Source organism: Gracilinanus agilis, chromosome 1 (assembly GCF_016433145.1).
Source record: "Gracilinanus agilis isolate LMUSP501 chromosome 1, AgileGrace, whole genome shotgun sequence".
Lineage (NCBI taxonomy): Eukaryota > Metazoa > Chordata > Mammalia > Didelphimorphia > Didelphidae > Gracilinanus > Gracilinanus agilis.
Window position 1 is genome coordinate 187,432,469 of NC_058130.1, and position 15,151 is coordinate 187,447,619.

General features: G+C 36.8%; 1 protein-coding gene across 1 annotated transcript in view; it reads right to left on the reverse strand.

Moving 5' to 3' along the window:
• LOC123249421 (proline-rich protein 11-like) overlaps positions 1–15,151 on the reverse strand; it is a 176,754-nt gene that overhangs the window by 68,105 nt on the left and 93,498 nt on the right. The window lies entirely within an intron of this gene.

Here is a 15,151-nt window from a genome sequence, read left to right on the forward strand (position 1 = left end):
ATTAGAGTCAGCCTCTCATTCTAGCCTGGTGACATTTTTATGAATACTGACTTTGTCATTCAAACTGTTCACTGGTCTTCCCAGTATGAAGCAGGTATGAAAAGCAGCAAGAATAATATTTAAGTAATTCAAAAATTCAAGCAGTCTATTCTCCTCAGAGACAATTCATATAAAGACTTCTGCATTGATTACATTTCTCAGCATACAAAATTGTGCTTAAATTTCCTAAGTCTTACCTTGTATACCAGGAGACCAAACTGAGAAAACATGTAGTGCAAAGATACCTTACTTAAATAATAATTAGCTTTGAAAACAGAAGGCTAAACAAAAGAACATATGTGCTAATTATTCTTTGTTAAGTTGGGCAGAAATCTAGTAAAGCTAAGTGAGAGAGAGATATGTCGATGATTTATTTCTTTATGTTTACTTAAGGGATAAAGACTGAGGAATTCCTTGGTGAGGAAACTCCTTCTACCAATGCAGGCTGGCACCTTGGAGTTTTAGAGGATTGTCTAAGGCTCTAAGAGGTTCAATTATTTGCTTAGGGTCATGCAACAATTATATATAAAAGATGAGATTTTAATCCAGGTCAACTTTTCAAGGCCAACTTTCTATGTTCTGTACCATTTCTATTTATTCTTATTTTGACTGATTGTAACTTATCTTCCCTTATTCATTATAAAAACTGGAAGCCTCTGTCTTAAAGTCATATTTGTATCATAAAAAAGGGTGAGAATCCAAGGACTTTTCTTATCCCATGGGGCCCATTATACAACTTAGAAACTTGACTTAAGGATCTCTGTAGTTCTTAGTACCTCTAAGCTAGTTATTGGCATTACCAAACTATATTCCTTTAGATAGATAGATAGATAGATAGATAGATAGATAGATAGATAGATAGATAGATAGATATGAACAGACANATAGATAGATAGATAGATAGATAGATAGATAGATAGATAGATAGATATAGATGAACAGACAGACAACAGATAGGTAGATGGATGGATGGATGGATAGATGGAGAGAAAAAGAGAGGATTTATCACTTATTATATGCCAGTCACCACTAAAATTCTTTAGCTTTTTGTTTCTTATCTTTGCAGTGTTTTAACAAATAACTTTTCTCTATGAACCCTATGGTACAGTTGTACTGCTACTTGCTGCTCCTTACTCATAATGCTCTATTTTCCATTTCCATGCCTTTGGCTGTCCTTCATGCTTGGAATGCTCTCCCTCTTTCACCTCTGTCACTTAAAAGCCTTGGCTTCCTTCAAGACTCAGGTCAAGAGCCATCTGGTCCTCCAAGCTATTAGTGATTTCTCCTTTAAAATCACCTCCTTAGTACTTTGTATGTACTTTGCATATTCCTATAATGTACCTGTTGTCTCTCTCCCTTATCAGGTAAGCTCTTTGAATTGAAGCTCTGAGCTGTGTTTGCTTTTTCTTTGGGCATCCTCAGTGTTTAAATCAGTACTTGAAATCCTGGTCGATCAATTGTTCTGTTTTTAATATATTTGTTTACTACATCATTATGCCTGATTTGTGATATGTTGCCATTTGTTTATTACAGGCAAAGCCCAAATTAGATGAAACCCATCAAGTTCAAGGATCATGATTCAGTAAGGTCTCTGAATGATAACATTCAATTAAAAAACCACTTTACTAATTAATAATTAAAAGAAACACTTTGAAGTGATACAAAGGTAAAATAAACCTAATTTCTGGCTCATTCTTCAGAGTCAGGAAGGCATGCCAAGGAGGACAAGAAGCACTAAGGTGAAGCTTCTGAAGCTATATCTCCTCAAGGCTAAGCTTCTTGTACTTAAGACACCAGAAAGGAACCTCAGGCCAGTTAAGTAGCCAACATAGTTCACTTCCCACTAGAACAACTGTCTGATATATGAAACATTAGGTAGGACCAGTGATGAGGAGGGAGGAAGGAATCATGTGAGCAAAGATAAAAGAGAGAGGAGCCTAGCCCAAACCTGATGGTTTCATGCCACCAAAAGCTCTCCAGCAACTCTATTTACCATTCACATCCAATTTGTATAGCTCCAACCCCACTGCTTTTTGTGTCCTAGCCCTGACCACCACCATACCTCCCAATTATTTCCAAACAATGTCCTCATATGAACAGCCAACTCCTTTCTAGTTTCCTTTTGTATGTTATATTCCTCATATATATTCCTCACATACAGAATGTAAACTTCTTGAGGACAAGGACTGTCTTGTATATAATATCTCCTGTGCTTACCATAGTGTTGTTTCATTCTTTTTTTTCAATGAAATTACAGTACAGATCCATTTGAGCTTTTGCTTACTTGCTTTATTATGGAGAACCAGGGTCAAAAGGGGAGAAGCAAGAGAGAAAATGGCCTTTTTGTCCAGGTCTCTATTTAAAGGAGGTTCAAGTGTGGGACAAGAGCATTTGAAGGCTCTTGCTTGCTTAATACTGACAGACTTCCAGAAACTAAATTTCTTAATTATTAAATTTCCACAGAAAAATGATAAAAATATTTTAATTGCAAAATATTTTTAAATTGTACCTCATTTTAGAGTACCTAATTTTGTTTTGATGTGTTTTCTTTCTTAAAAAAAAAAAAAAAGACTTGGAGGCAACTAGGTGGCTCAGTGGATTGAGAGCAGGCCTAGGTATGGGAGGTCCTGGGTTCAAATCTGGCCTCAGACACTTCCTAGCTGTGTGACCCTGGGCAAGTCACTTAACCCCTATTGCTTAGCCTTTATCATTCTTCTGCCTTAGAACCAATATGCGGTATTGATTCTAAGACGGAAGGTATGGGTCAAAAAAAAAAAAAAAAAAAAGCCAGGAGGCCTGGGCTTTGGACCCATAAGAGCCTCTGATATCAACATAGAGTGATATAACTATCACTATCCTATCATACCATCAAGGAAGATCGGCTGTATCTTGTTCCCTGTGTTAGGTTCTAAAAATGCCTCTAAACATTGCTAATAAGATTTCTCATTCTAAACCCTGAGAGCTTTTTTTTTTTTTTTTTTTTTATCTACTTGATTGTCCTCTGGAGAACACTATAACTATCCATCCATATGAAAACACAGGTTCTGGATCTCCAAACAGCACTTCAAATTTAAGTTTTTTCCCAAGAGAAAAATAGAGCCATTCCCAAAGATGGCACAAGATAGCTGCTAGAACAGTACTACTTCCTCATATTCTAAATTATTTAAACTTTTTGTGATGTCATGAAACTAGAACCAAAAGTCTCCAAATTCGCTTAATCTTTTGACATTATCTTAAACCCAATTTGAGGCTTGAAATGACACTGGATGGGAATCAAAACTCAGAGAACTCCCATGATGCAGTTCTTCCAAAAGTTTAATCTTGGGAGAAAAAGCTCATATCTTTCTCTCTATAAAGGGGGAATCGCCATAAAGGATCTTTATCTAAATTGTTTGAATACCTTGTATAGCACTCTTCCATGAGAAAAGACTTGGACAAACTAATATCTGAGGGAAAGGTTTTTTTTTAAAGACTCAGTTATTCTTTATGTCCCTCCCCCCGTTAAGAACTGCTTATTGAGTTTAATTTTTTATATTTTGATCATATTTCTTGTTTTGACATCACCTTCATAATATGCTCCTCCTTCATGTAGATCTAGCCATTACTTAAAAAATAAAAGAGAAAAGAAGAAAAGGAAAACTAAGGAATACATCACTGAGTCTGACAATATATACAGTATTCTATCCCTAATCACCCAGCTCTGCAAGGGACATAGGTAAGTATATTGTCATCACTTTTCCTTGGGGCCAAGCCTGGTCAAAATCCAACATTTGATTTTGATTTTTAGTTGTTGTCATTTCCATTTCCATTTTTATAGCTATGACACAGAATTCTTTCCTGTTTTTGCTTACTTCATTTTGTATCAGTTCATACAAGACTTTGCATGAGTCTATCTTTGTAATAACTTTTCTCATAGCAAAATAATATTCCAATATATACATGTAGTGCAATTTGTTTAGCCATCCTCTAACCAAAAGACATTTAACTCACTTCTACTTCCTTGCCAATACAAAAACTGCTTCTATAAGCATTTTTGTGCATATGGGGATTTCTTTGGAAATCTAATAGTCCTCCTCTCTTATTAAAGTCAAGAAGTTGGCTGATGTCAAAATCATTCCTCATAAAGTCTTTGGTATGGAAGCCGTCATATCCCTATTGGATTATGACACTGTCCAACTGACAGAAACTAAAACTTATTCTGACAGCCAAAGTCCAATTAGAATTCCTGAGACTGTCTATAAGCGTAGAGAATCTCCATAATAATAGAAAACCAGCAGCATACACTGATCATGCTATATTCCACCCTATAAGTATTGGGATCCAAATGAGGCAGCTCTCAAATTCATTTCTTTTCATGTCTCCCTTAGGTAGAATTGAGACACTTTCAAAGTAAATTATATACAGGGTACACAGGGTTTTGGTCTAAGCATCAAACTTTTTCATTGATAGGATCATAAATTGAGATTTTTTTTTGTTTAATCATTTTCAGTCACGTATAACTCTTTATGACCCCATTTGGGGTTTTCTTGGCAAAGATATTAGAATGGCTTGCCATTTCCTTCTCCAGCTCATGTTATAGATGAGGAAACTGAGGCCAACAGGTTAAGTAACTTGCCTAGGGTCCCACAGCTACTAAGTGTATGGGTCAGATTTGAACTCATGTTTTCCTAACTCCAGAGGCAGTTACTCTCTATCCATGGTACCACCTACCTGCCCCTTAGAAGTAACCTTAACTTCCTAGCTGTGTGACCCTGAGAAAACCATTTTATTTCCACAGTCTAGCCCTTACCTTCTGCCTTACAACCAATACACAGTATTGCTTCAAAGATGGAAGGTAAGGTTTGGGGTTTTTTAAGTAACTTTAGAAATCATCTCATCCAAAGCCCACTCTCTTCATTTTTCTGATAAAGAAATTGAAGCCAAATCTTGTAAATCTTAATTTCTTATAAACCAGTCAAATCTCATTGTTTTTCTGGGTAAAATCCCTCCATTTTTCTTCCCATTAGATGGTGTTCCCAGCTCTGAATGTGTTTTTGATTGCAAAGAGAAAAGCTTTATTATAAACTTATAAAAGACTGAGGCTGCTTCTACAAGCCACAGCCACAAAAGTAACCTCATTAATCCACAAACACACCTCATAAATATAAAATCCAGATTAAAGGATACTTGTATCATAATAACCATATTCAGAGCCCTTGACATCCAGAGCAATTGACAACAGATATTTAAAGAAAGCCTAAGGTTTGAATAAAAGGTGCTAATTTTCTAATCATGTCTTGATTAAATATATATACATATAAATAGTGTATATATAAAATAAAGTCACAAGATACAAGTACTCTTATCATCAGTAATTTATCAGAAATGGTATATATTTCAAAATCATCACACCAGGACCCTCCCTACTCTCCTGTCTCTTCAAATCCCTTATTACATCATTCAGCCTGTCAAATGTATCTTCCATCACACTTTATATCTCCTCAACCTACCTTTCCCTCCATCTTTCAAAATTCCCCAAACACAATTGTTACAAAGGCAATGATTTGGACACTGTTAGGGAAGCAGGAAGATATGTGCTCAGTATACCTACTCTCTTTCATTCTTGCTGGGGGGTGATTTGCACATAATATGATTAGTAGCCTGGGAGTGAACAAGAGCCAAAAGCGCTGTTCCTTTTTTTTTTTTTTTTTAACCATGTATTGGTTTCCAGACAGAACAGCAATAAGGGCTAGGCAATGGAGGTTAAGTGACTTGTCCAGGGTCACATAGCTAGGAAGTGTTTGAAGTCAGATTTTAACCTAGGACTTTCTGCCTCTTGCCCTGGCTCTCAATCCACTGAGCCACCCATCTGCTCCCAAAAGGGCTGTTCTAAGTAAGGGAGTAACAGTTAAAGTTAAAGCAGAAAACCAAAGTTCAAGAGAATGATATAATCTAATCTTCATATATTCTGTTTTCTTTGTTTTTGTTGTGTTTTTTTAATTAAATCATAGAAGTTTGAGTGGCTATGAGATAAAATAGCTGAGAGTCTTCTTCATAAGGGAATAGAAAAAAGCCCAATAGAAAGGATGGAAATATAGAAATGAGAGTAAAAGATAATGACTGAACTTGAGATATCATTGTGCCAGGGAATTTCAAGGTGAGAAAATGTGTTGTCCTCATTCAGGTCAGCACCTTCTTCGTAACTTATAGACTCAGAGAACTGTTAAAAGCACTGAAAAGTTAAATATTTTGATCAGATCAGAGAAAGGACCTGAAATGAAGTATTCCTGACTCTAAGGACAACTTTCAGTTCACTATTCTGAAAATATAGCAGAAGACTACAGGAAGTCAAGGGTAGCTAGATGTCACAGTGGATAGTTTGAAGTCAGGAAGATCTGACCTCAGACCTTTACTAGTTGTGTGACCCATCCTCTTTGCCTCAGTTTTTTTTATCTGTAAAATGAGCTGGAAAAGGGAATAGTAAACCACGCCAAAGTCTTTGGCAAAAAAAAAAAAAGGGATCACAAAGTGCTGGACACAACTGAACAGCAACAACACAAGATGGCAATAGCAGTGGTTGTATGCTGAGGGCAGCCCACTGTAGGAGCCCAGCTGAGGGCACGTTAGACAGAGAGGACCAGCAAAATGGTCAGGCAGCAAAGAGAATAGACTAGCAGTGTAGCACCTTGGGGACATCACTCAACCAGCCATACCTCCTTTAATCCTATTATTCATGATATGGCTCCTGTGCTCACATGCAAAGACAACTCCCTGCATCTTCTACATCAGTAATGTTCAATAAGGATTGCACACACCAGAAGGGTTGCTGAAAGTGATTCATTGTCATTCAGAAAGAAAATACTATCATTTCCATTTATATGTAACCAAACTCACTCCCCACTAAGCTAGGTGGGACAAGGGCAGTCTTGTGCTACTGTTGCCTATAGAACTTGATTTTAGGTTGGTGGGAGGATGCAGATGTCACTCTTTGTGATTGTGAGGGGCAGAGATGGCTTGAGAGCTTTAATGAGGAGAGACGGGCCATTCCTCCTTTAAGAGAGGACATGTTCCAGAGTCTCTTAGAGATCTATTTTAGATGCAAGGGGAAATGGTATCACACTTTGGAAGACAGACTTTGAGGGGAGGCTGGCTCCTCATATGACTCAGATTTCCAGCTTGCCTTCATTTGGGTATGGTTGGGGTTTCTCTGTTGATTGAATGAGATTTCATCTTTCTCCCATCTAGAGTTCATTTACTTTTGTTTGTGTTCTAATCTGTAGAATTTCTATTTTCCATTAGCTATCTGCTTGGATAAATAAGTTTGTTCATTATTCACTGTTTGTGTGTGTGTGTGTGTGTGTGTGTGTGTGTGTGTGTGTGTGTGTGTGAGAGAGAGAGAGAGAGAGAGAGAGAGAGAGAGAGAGAGAGAGAGAGAGAGAGAGAGAGAAACAGAGAGAGAAACAGAGAGAGAGAGAGAAACAGAGAGAGGGAAACAGAGAGAGAGGGAAACAGAGAGAGAAAGAGAGGGAGGCAGGCAGGCAGCGTTGTATTTGGTAGACAGGGGTCAAGCCTGTGGGTATAAGCTAGGGTTCCTTCCCTTTTAAGGAATAATGACCAGAGAAGCCAGTGACTTTTCAAATTAAAAAGTATACTCAGACTAACAATTTTTAGAGGGCAGAAAGGTAAAATTCTGGTTTAGTACCACTCTCTCTCTCATAGAACATAGTAATCAAATTAGTTTCTCAAATCTGTGGTTTTTTTGAAGGAGTCCTTTTAGACCACTTGTCAATTTTATGAGAGTTAATTTAATTAAAATTAGATAATGTAATCTGTAAATCCATTTAACTGGGCAAACACAAAATGTAGTATGTACATTACAATATACTGGCAGTGAATGAAGAAGTGAGGGAGTTACTAACAACTGCTTTGCCTTATGGAATTCCCACTCTTCTCTCAAGATAACTCAGGCATGTACGTGATATGTGGCTGACATATGGACTGAATTAATCTGCACCTTAAAAGTTAGTAAGTTGTATTTTTTTCTTATTGTTTCAGGAGAAAAATAAATGTATATAAGGTATGTTGTAAGATGTATGTATCCCCACGGGATGATTAATCATATAGACAAGCAATTTGAGGGGAGATGTTACCTAATGGTAGCTATCATGTTTATCAAGACATTTAAAAACTAAATAACCAGAACATAGGAGAAAGCTATGACTTTTTAAAGAGATACTTAAAGTCATAATATTCAAGCCAGAAATTCCACTAGACAATAATGAATGTTTACAAGCCTTTTTTGAAGAGGTTTTTTTTTTTTAAACTTAAGACAAAAAAAATTTAGACGTTGTTTCATAAGTAGCTGCTTTTAAAAAAGAAACTTGCTTTGAGAATGCATTTTGAAAATCAACCTACAGAAATATTTCCATTGTTAAATGATTTTGTTGCCCAAAATGGCATAAAAACTCTCATATCTGCATACTTTATTTGTTGTCTTCTGGCCATTTGTGGAAACACACAAGATCTGTTTCATTGTTTGTATTCAGAGCTCCAGTGCCTAGAACAATGCCTGTCAGCAAGGTAGGTACTTAATAAATATTTGTTGATTAATTAATTAGTTTTCAAGAACAACTGATTGAACCTGATAGGAAATGGAAATTTAGCAGCAGAATTTTTAAAAACACCCTAGCATAAGTAATTGATGGGTGGGACTGAAAAATAGAGTCATGATGGAATAAACAAAATCAACAATGCATTTATTCCATTTGGATTTAGGTATCTTTGTGAGCTTTTTTTTCCAGGTCTGCTTGCCATTAAAACTAAGCATTGAAATAAGCTGAATTAAGTGCCCTACTATTTAATCTTTGTGTCACAATCTTAAACCAAAATTTTCAAAAATAATGAATCGTTCGACAGCATTGCTCTCCCTGAAATTAATACTTTTTGAGAACAAAAAGTTTTTGTGTCAATACATAAGAGGTTGTTTATTGCACCTTTATCTCATCCTTTTTAATACTCACTTTTATGATTTGTAATTTATGTCATACATTAATGATAAGATATCTGTATAAGTACATATGCATAAATTAGGAATATGTAAAGCACTTTGAAAACTTTTAAAGAAACATATAAAAGTGAGTTATTATTACTCTGCGATTAATATTTATAATTGTTTCTACCTGAAGATCTTAAACCTCCTTTTTGTAGAATTCTGTTGGTGATACCATTTTTAGCTCTTTGGAAGAAAACTTACCTACTTCTAAAGCATTAATGTTACTATTTTTACTATGAAGAATATTATTTCTGAAAAGACCTATAAACTATGTTATTTTGGAAAATGATTATCCCTTTTAACGTGCAAGAAAAGTCAAATGTAAGAATAGTGGTACATAAAGTTGTTAATAAAGATAGATTTATCTCAGATCTATAGATTTTCAAGTTTGATTCCTAAGTCTCGTTTTCCCCTATCTATCTCAGTGAAGACATGCAGAGAAAAACTTTGCTGTTTTTTTTTTTAAATTTTTATTATTTTTTTAAACCCTTAACTTCTGTGTATTGGCTCATAGGTGGAAGAGTGGGAAGAGTAGGCAATGGGGGTCAAGTGACTTGCCCAGGGTCACACAGCTGGGAAGTGTCTGAGGTCAGATTTGAACCTAGGACCTCCCATCTCTAGGTCTGACTCTCAATCCACTGAGCGACCCAGCTGCCCCCGAGGAAAGTGCTGTTTTACATTGAATGAAAAATTAGTTCAACTCATTTCCTAAAAGCATTTAGTTCAAAGCAAAATACATTTAAATCAAACAATATTGCTAAATATATTACAAGGATAAATCATCCCCTTCCTCCCACTCACATGAGTGTATACTCTTCCCACAAATTCCACTCATGGCCATGATACTTGCTTGGGAGAGGCCAACCAAATAGCCTGCACAATCCTTGGCTTGAATACCAGATAAAACCCATCTCTTACTCTAGTGCTTTCATTTATCCCTCTACAGGGGACAGGTAGGTGGTGCAGAGTGAATAAAATGCCTGACTTGGACTTAGGAAGACCTGAGTTCAGATGTAGTCTATTTGTGTGACCTAGGCAAGTCACTTGACCTTGTTTGCCTCAGTTTCCTCATCTGCAAAATGAACTAAAGAAGGAAATGGCAAATCACTACAATTTCTTTGCCAAGAAAACTCCAAACAAAGTCACAAAGAGTCGAGTCTGACTGAAATGACTACACCACAATAGCATCCCTCTACATAAAACCACTGATATTAGCTGCTGGTCAGATGTCATTAAGTTCCATGCTACAGTGCTTTACTACTAAACTATTATTTGCTTTCTGCTGGTCCTTTGCAGTTCTTAGCTCTCATCTGTTGATTTTTGGCTCTTCCCCATAGGAAGAACATTTTTAACTAATAGTTTCAAAGGTTTAGTTTTTTTTTTCCTTAATTCACACCCAAACTCTCCAGAGAACCCCATAGACATAAGACTTGCTTGTCTGACATCAATTGATAAATGGTGAAAAGATGTGAACAGTTTTTAGATGAAGAAATTAAAGCCACATATAGTGTTGTGAGAATAGTCATAAGAAAAAATGTTCCAAATCATTATTGATTAGAGAAATGCAAGTCAAAACAATGCAGAGATATCATCTCATACCTATCAGATTGGCTAAAACAATAAAAGGACAAAATGACAAATGTTAGAGGGGGTGTGGAAAATGGGGACATTGAAACATTGTTGGTGTAACTGGGAACTGATTAGATCATTCTGGAGAACAATATGGAATTATGCTCAAAGGGTTATAAAACTATATATCTTTTAACTTTGAAATATCATAGTTGAGTCTGTTTCCCAAGGTGATCTGGGAAAAAGGAAAAGAATCTATATGTTCTAAAATATGTATGGGAGAGGACTTCCTGGTTAAGATGGTGGCAGAGTAAAAAGCAACTGCTTAACCTCTCCTAACCAAAACATACAGGACTCCTCAAGAAGAAATAAAAACAAATCCAGAGGAACAAAGGGACCCCACAACAGGGCGCAGCATTGGAGGTACATGGAATCAGGACATTTCCATGATATAAAGGGGTGAAACAGCTCCCACTAAAACGTGAGCTGAGCAACCCGCTTCCCCACCCCACACCACCTACAGTGCCAAAGGCAGTGCACAAGAGTTAGAGCAAGTTTGGGGTATGCATTAAGTCCTTGGCAACTACCTGGGGTCACCAGGGCCTGCTCCTGAGAGCAGCAAGACTTAAGACACCAAGAGTCAAAAGAACGCACGTGGTCTTTAAGCGCAGACCCTGAGCGCAAGCACGAGTGCGGGTGTGTACTCAAGCCCAGACACGAATCCTGAGCGTAGGCAAGGACTTGGATCTTGAGCGCAGACACGAACCTTGAGTGGGGACCCAGTGTAAAAGGGGTTCACAACTGTGGAAGCAATTCCCTGAGACTGTTAAAGGAGCCTCGGGCAGAGGAACAACTAAGGGGACCGCCAGGAGGCTTGAAAAAGAGAACAACTGAGACCTCAGGAGCCTAAAGAGTGCAGACAGACCCTGAGTGTGAGGATAAACTTGAGAGGGTGCAGGGCTAACAATGGCAAGCCAGAGACAAGAATCCAAAAAGAGAAAGATCATCAAGAAGAAATCTGTAACACTCGACAGCTTTTACACAGACAAAATCCAGACAAAAGAGCAAACAGCAGAGGAGAACAAACAAGTAATCATATACAAACCTTCCCAAAATAATGAAAACTGGTCACAAACTATTGAAGACTTCAAATCTGAGATGATGAGGAAGATGGAAGAGATGTGGCAAGAGAAGTAGGAAATAGCTCAAAAGGAAATAAACAGGTTAGAAGACAGAAATTCCCAATTGGAGAAAGATGCCCCCAAATCAAACGAAATGGTAAGCAAATTAGAAACCAAAATCTGGCAAGAAAATAACAGTTTAAAAGGCAGAATTTTGCAATTGGAAAGTGAGGCTCAGAAATCAAATGAACTGATGAGCAAATTGAACACCAGAAATGACCAGATTGAAAAGGAAAACTAAACGATTATAGCAGAAAACCAGTCCCTAAAGACTAGAATTGAGCAATTAGAAGCTAATGATCTCTCAAGACAGCAAGAAAAAATAAAACAAAGTCAAAAGGCTGATAAAATAGAAGGAAACATGAAATATCTCAATGAGAAAGTGACAGACCAAGAAAACCGGTCTAGAAGAGACAATGTAAGAATCATTGGTCTTCCAGAAAAAGCAGAAATTAATAGAAACTTGGACTCCCTACTAAAAGAAATTATTCAGCAAAATTGCCCTGAAGTTCTACAACAAGAGGGCAATATAGACATTGAAAGGATCCATAGATCACCCTCTACACTAGATCCAGAAAGGACAACCCCCAGGAATATAATAGCCAAATTCAAGAGCTTCCAAGTAAAAGAAAAAATTTTACAAGAAGCCAGAAAGAGACAATTCAGATATCAAGGAGCACCAACCAGGACCACACAGGATCTGGCAGCCTCCACGCTAAAAGACCGCAAGGCTTGGAATATGATATTCAGAAAGGCAAGAGAACTGTGTCTACAACCAAGGATCACCTACCCATCAAAACTAACCATATACTTCCAAGGGAAAATTTGGGCATTCAACAAGATAGAAGATTTCCAAGTATTTGCACAGAAAAGACCAGGACTAATGGAAAGTTTGATATCCAACCACAAAAATCAAGAGAAACATAAAAAGGTAAATAAGAAACAGAGGGGAAAGAAAGAAAACTCATATTTTATAAATTTGCGTCTTTAAGGGCTTCAATATGATCTAATTATTGGTATTCCTATGTGGAGAAATGTTATGTATAACTCTCTTTAAGGAACTCTATTCACTATTATAGTATTCACTATTATAGTAATTAGAAGAATTATTCATAGGGAGAGTTTGGAATACTAAATGGTCTAAGATGATATGGGGGTGGGAAAGATGGAGGTGGATAGCAGAGGACACCAAGAGAAACTTGAATGAATAAGAAAAATAGGACATTCTATTACACACAAAGAGGGCATGGGAAGGGGAAGGGATGAATACTATTATAAGAAGGAGAGGAAGAGAGCATTGAGAGGTAAAAGTTTAACCTTACTCTCAGTGTAATTAACCCTGACAGGGAAGAGTAGCTTTATCCATTGGGATATGAAATTCTATCCAACCCTACTGAGAAAGTCGGAAGGGAAAAACCAAGGGGAGCAGGGGAGTGGGGAGGTCAAAAAAAGGAGGGGAGGAGAGGGGGGAGGGAATTCATTAGGCCTTAAAAATAAATAGAGGGGAATAATAAGAGAGGGGGTAGAAAGGGTAGCAAATCAAGGGAGGGAACAAGGGTTACGTGCATAAGGCAAACCACTGGTTTAAAAGGAAATATTATAAGAAGAAGGGGTACAACTATGAGAGGATACCAAACTGTTAGGGAATACAAAACTGATAATTATAACTCTGAATGTGAATGGGATGAACTCGCCCATAAAAAGGAAGCAAATAGAAGAGTGGATTAGAAACCAAAATCCTACCATGTGTTGTCTACAAGAAACACATATGAGGTGGGTGGATAGACACAGGTTTAAGGTAAAGGGCTTGAGCAAAATCCTTTGGGCATCAAATGAGAAGAAGAATGCAGGAGTGGCAATTATGATTTCTGACAAAGCCAAAGTAAAAATAGATATGATTTAAAAAGACAGGAAAGGTCATTACATCCTGATTAAAGGCAGTATAGACAATGAGGAAATAACACTGCTCAATATGTATGTATCAAATGGCATAGCAACCAGATTCATAAAGAAGAAACAGGCAGATCTCAAGAAGGAAATAGATAGTGAAACCATACTAGTGGGAGATCTAAATATCCCTCTTTCAGATCTAGATAAATCAAACCAAAAAATGAAGAAGAAAGAGGTAAGAGAGATGAATGAAGTCCTAGAAAAATTAGATTTAATAGGTATGTGGAGAAAAATAAATAGTAACAAAAAGGAATACACCTTCTTTTCAGCTGCACATGGTACATTCACAAAGACTGGTCATGTAATAGGGCATAGAAACATTGCAAACAAATGCAAAAGAGCAGAAATAATAAATGTAACCTCAGACCATAATGCAATAAAAATAATAATTAGTAAGGGCACCTGAACAGGAAAATAAAAAACTAATTGGGGGGGGGGGCAGCTGGGTAGCTCAGTGGATTGAGAGCCAGGCCTAGAGATGGGAGATCCTAGGTTCAAATCTGGCCTCAGACACTTCCCAGCTGTGTGACCTTGGGCAAGTCACTTGACCCCCATTGCCTACCCTTACCACTCTTCCACCAAGGAACTAATACACAGAAGTTAAGAGTTTAAAAATATAAAACAAAAAAACAAAAAAAAACTAATTGGGAATTAAATAATATGATTCTCCAAAACCAGCTAGTCAAAGAAGCAATCATAGAAACAATAAACAATTTCATTGAAGAGAATGGCAATGATGAGACATCCTACAAAACTCTGTGGGATGCAGCCAAGGCAGTACTCAGGGGGAAATTTATATCCTTGAGTGCATAGATTAACAAATTAGGGAGGGCAGAGATTAATGAATTGGGTATGAAACTTAAAAAATTAGAAAGCGAGCAAATTAAAAATCCCCAAATGAAAACTAAATTAGAAATACTAAAAATCAAGGGAGAAATTAATAAAATCAAAAGTAAAAGAACTATTGAATTAATACATAAGGCTAGAAGCTGGTACTTTGAAAAAACAGATAAAATAGAGAAAGTACCAGTCAATCTAATAAAAAAAAGGAAAGAAGAAAATCAAATTGACAGTATCAAAGATGAAAAGGGAGACCTCACCTATGAAGGGGAAATTAAGGCAATCATTAAAAACTATTTTGCCCAATTATATGGCAATAAATATAGCAATCTAGGAGATATAGATGAATATTTACAAAAATACAAATTGCCTGGATTAACAGCAGAAGAAATAGAATACCTAAATAATCCCATATCAGAAAAAGAAATTGAACAAGCCATCAAAGAACTCCCTAAGAAAAAATCGCCAGGGCCTGATGGATTCACAAGTGAATTCTATCAGACATTCAAAGAGTAACTAATCCCAATACTATACAAATCAT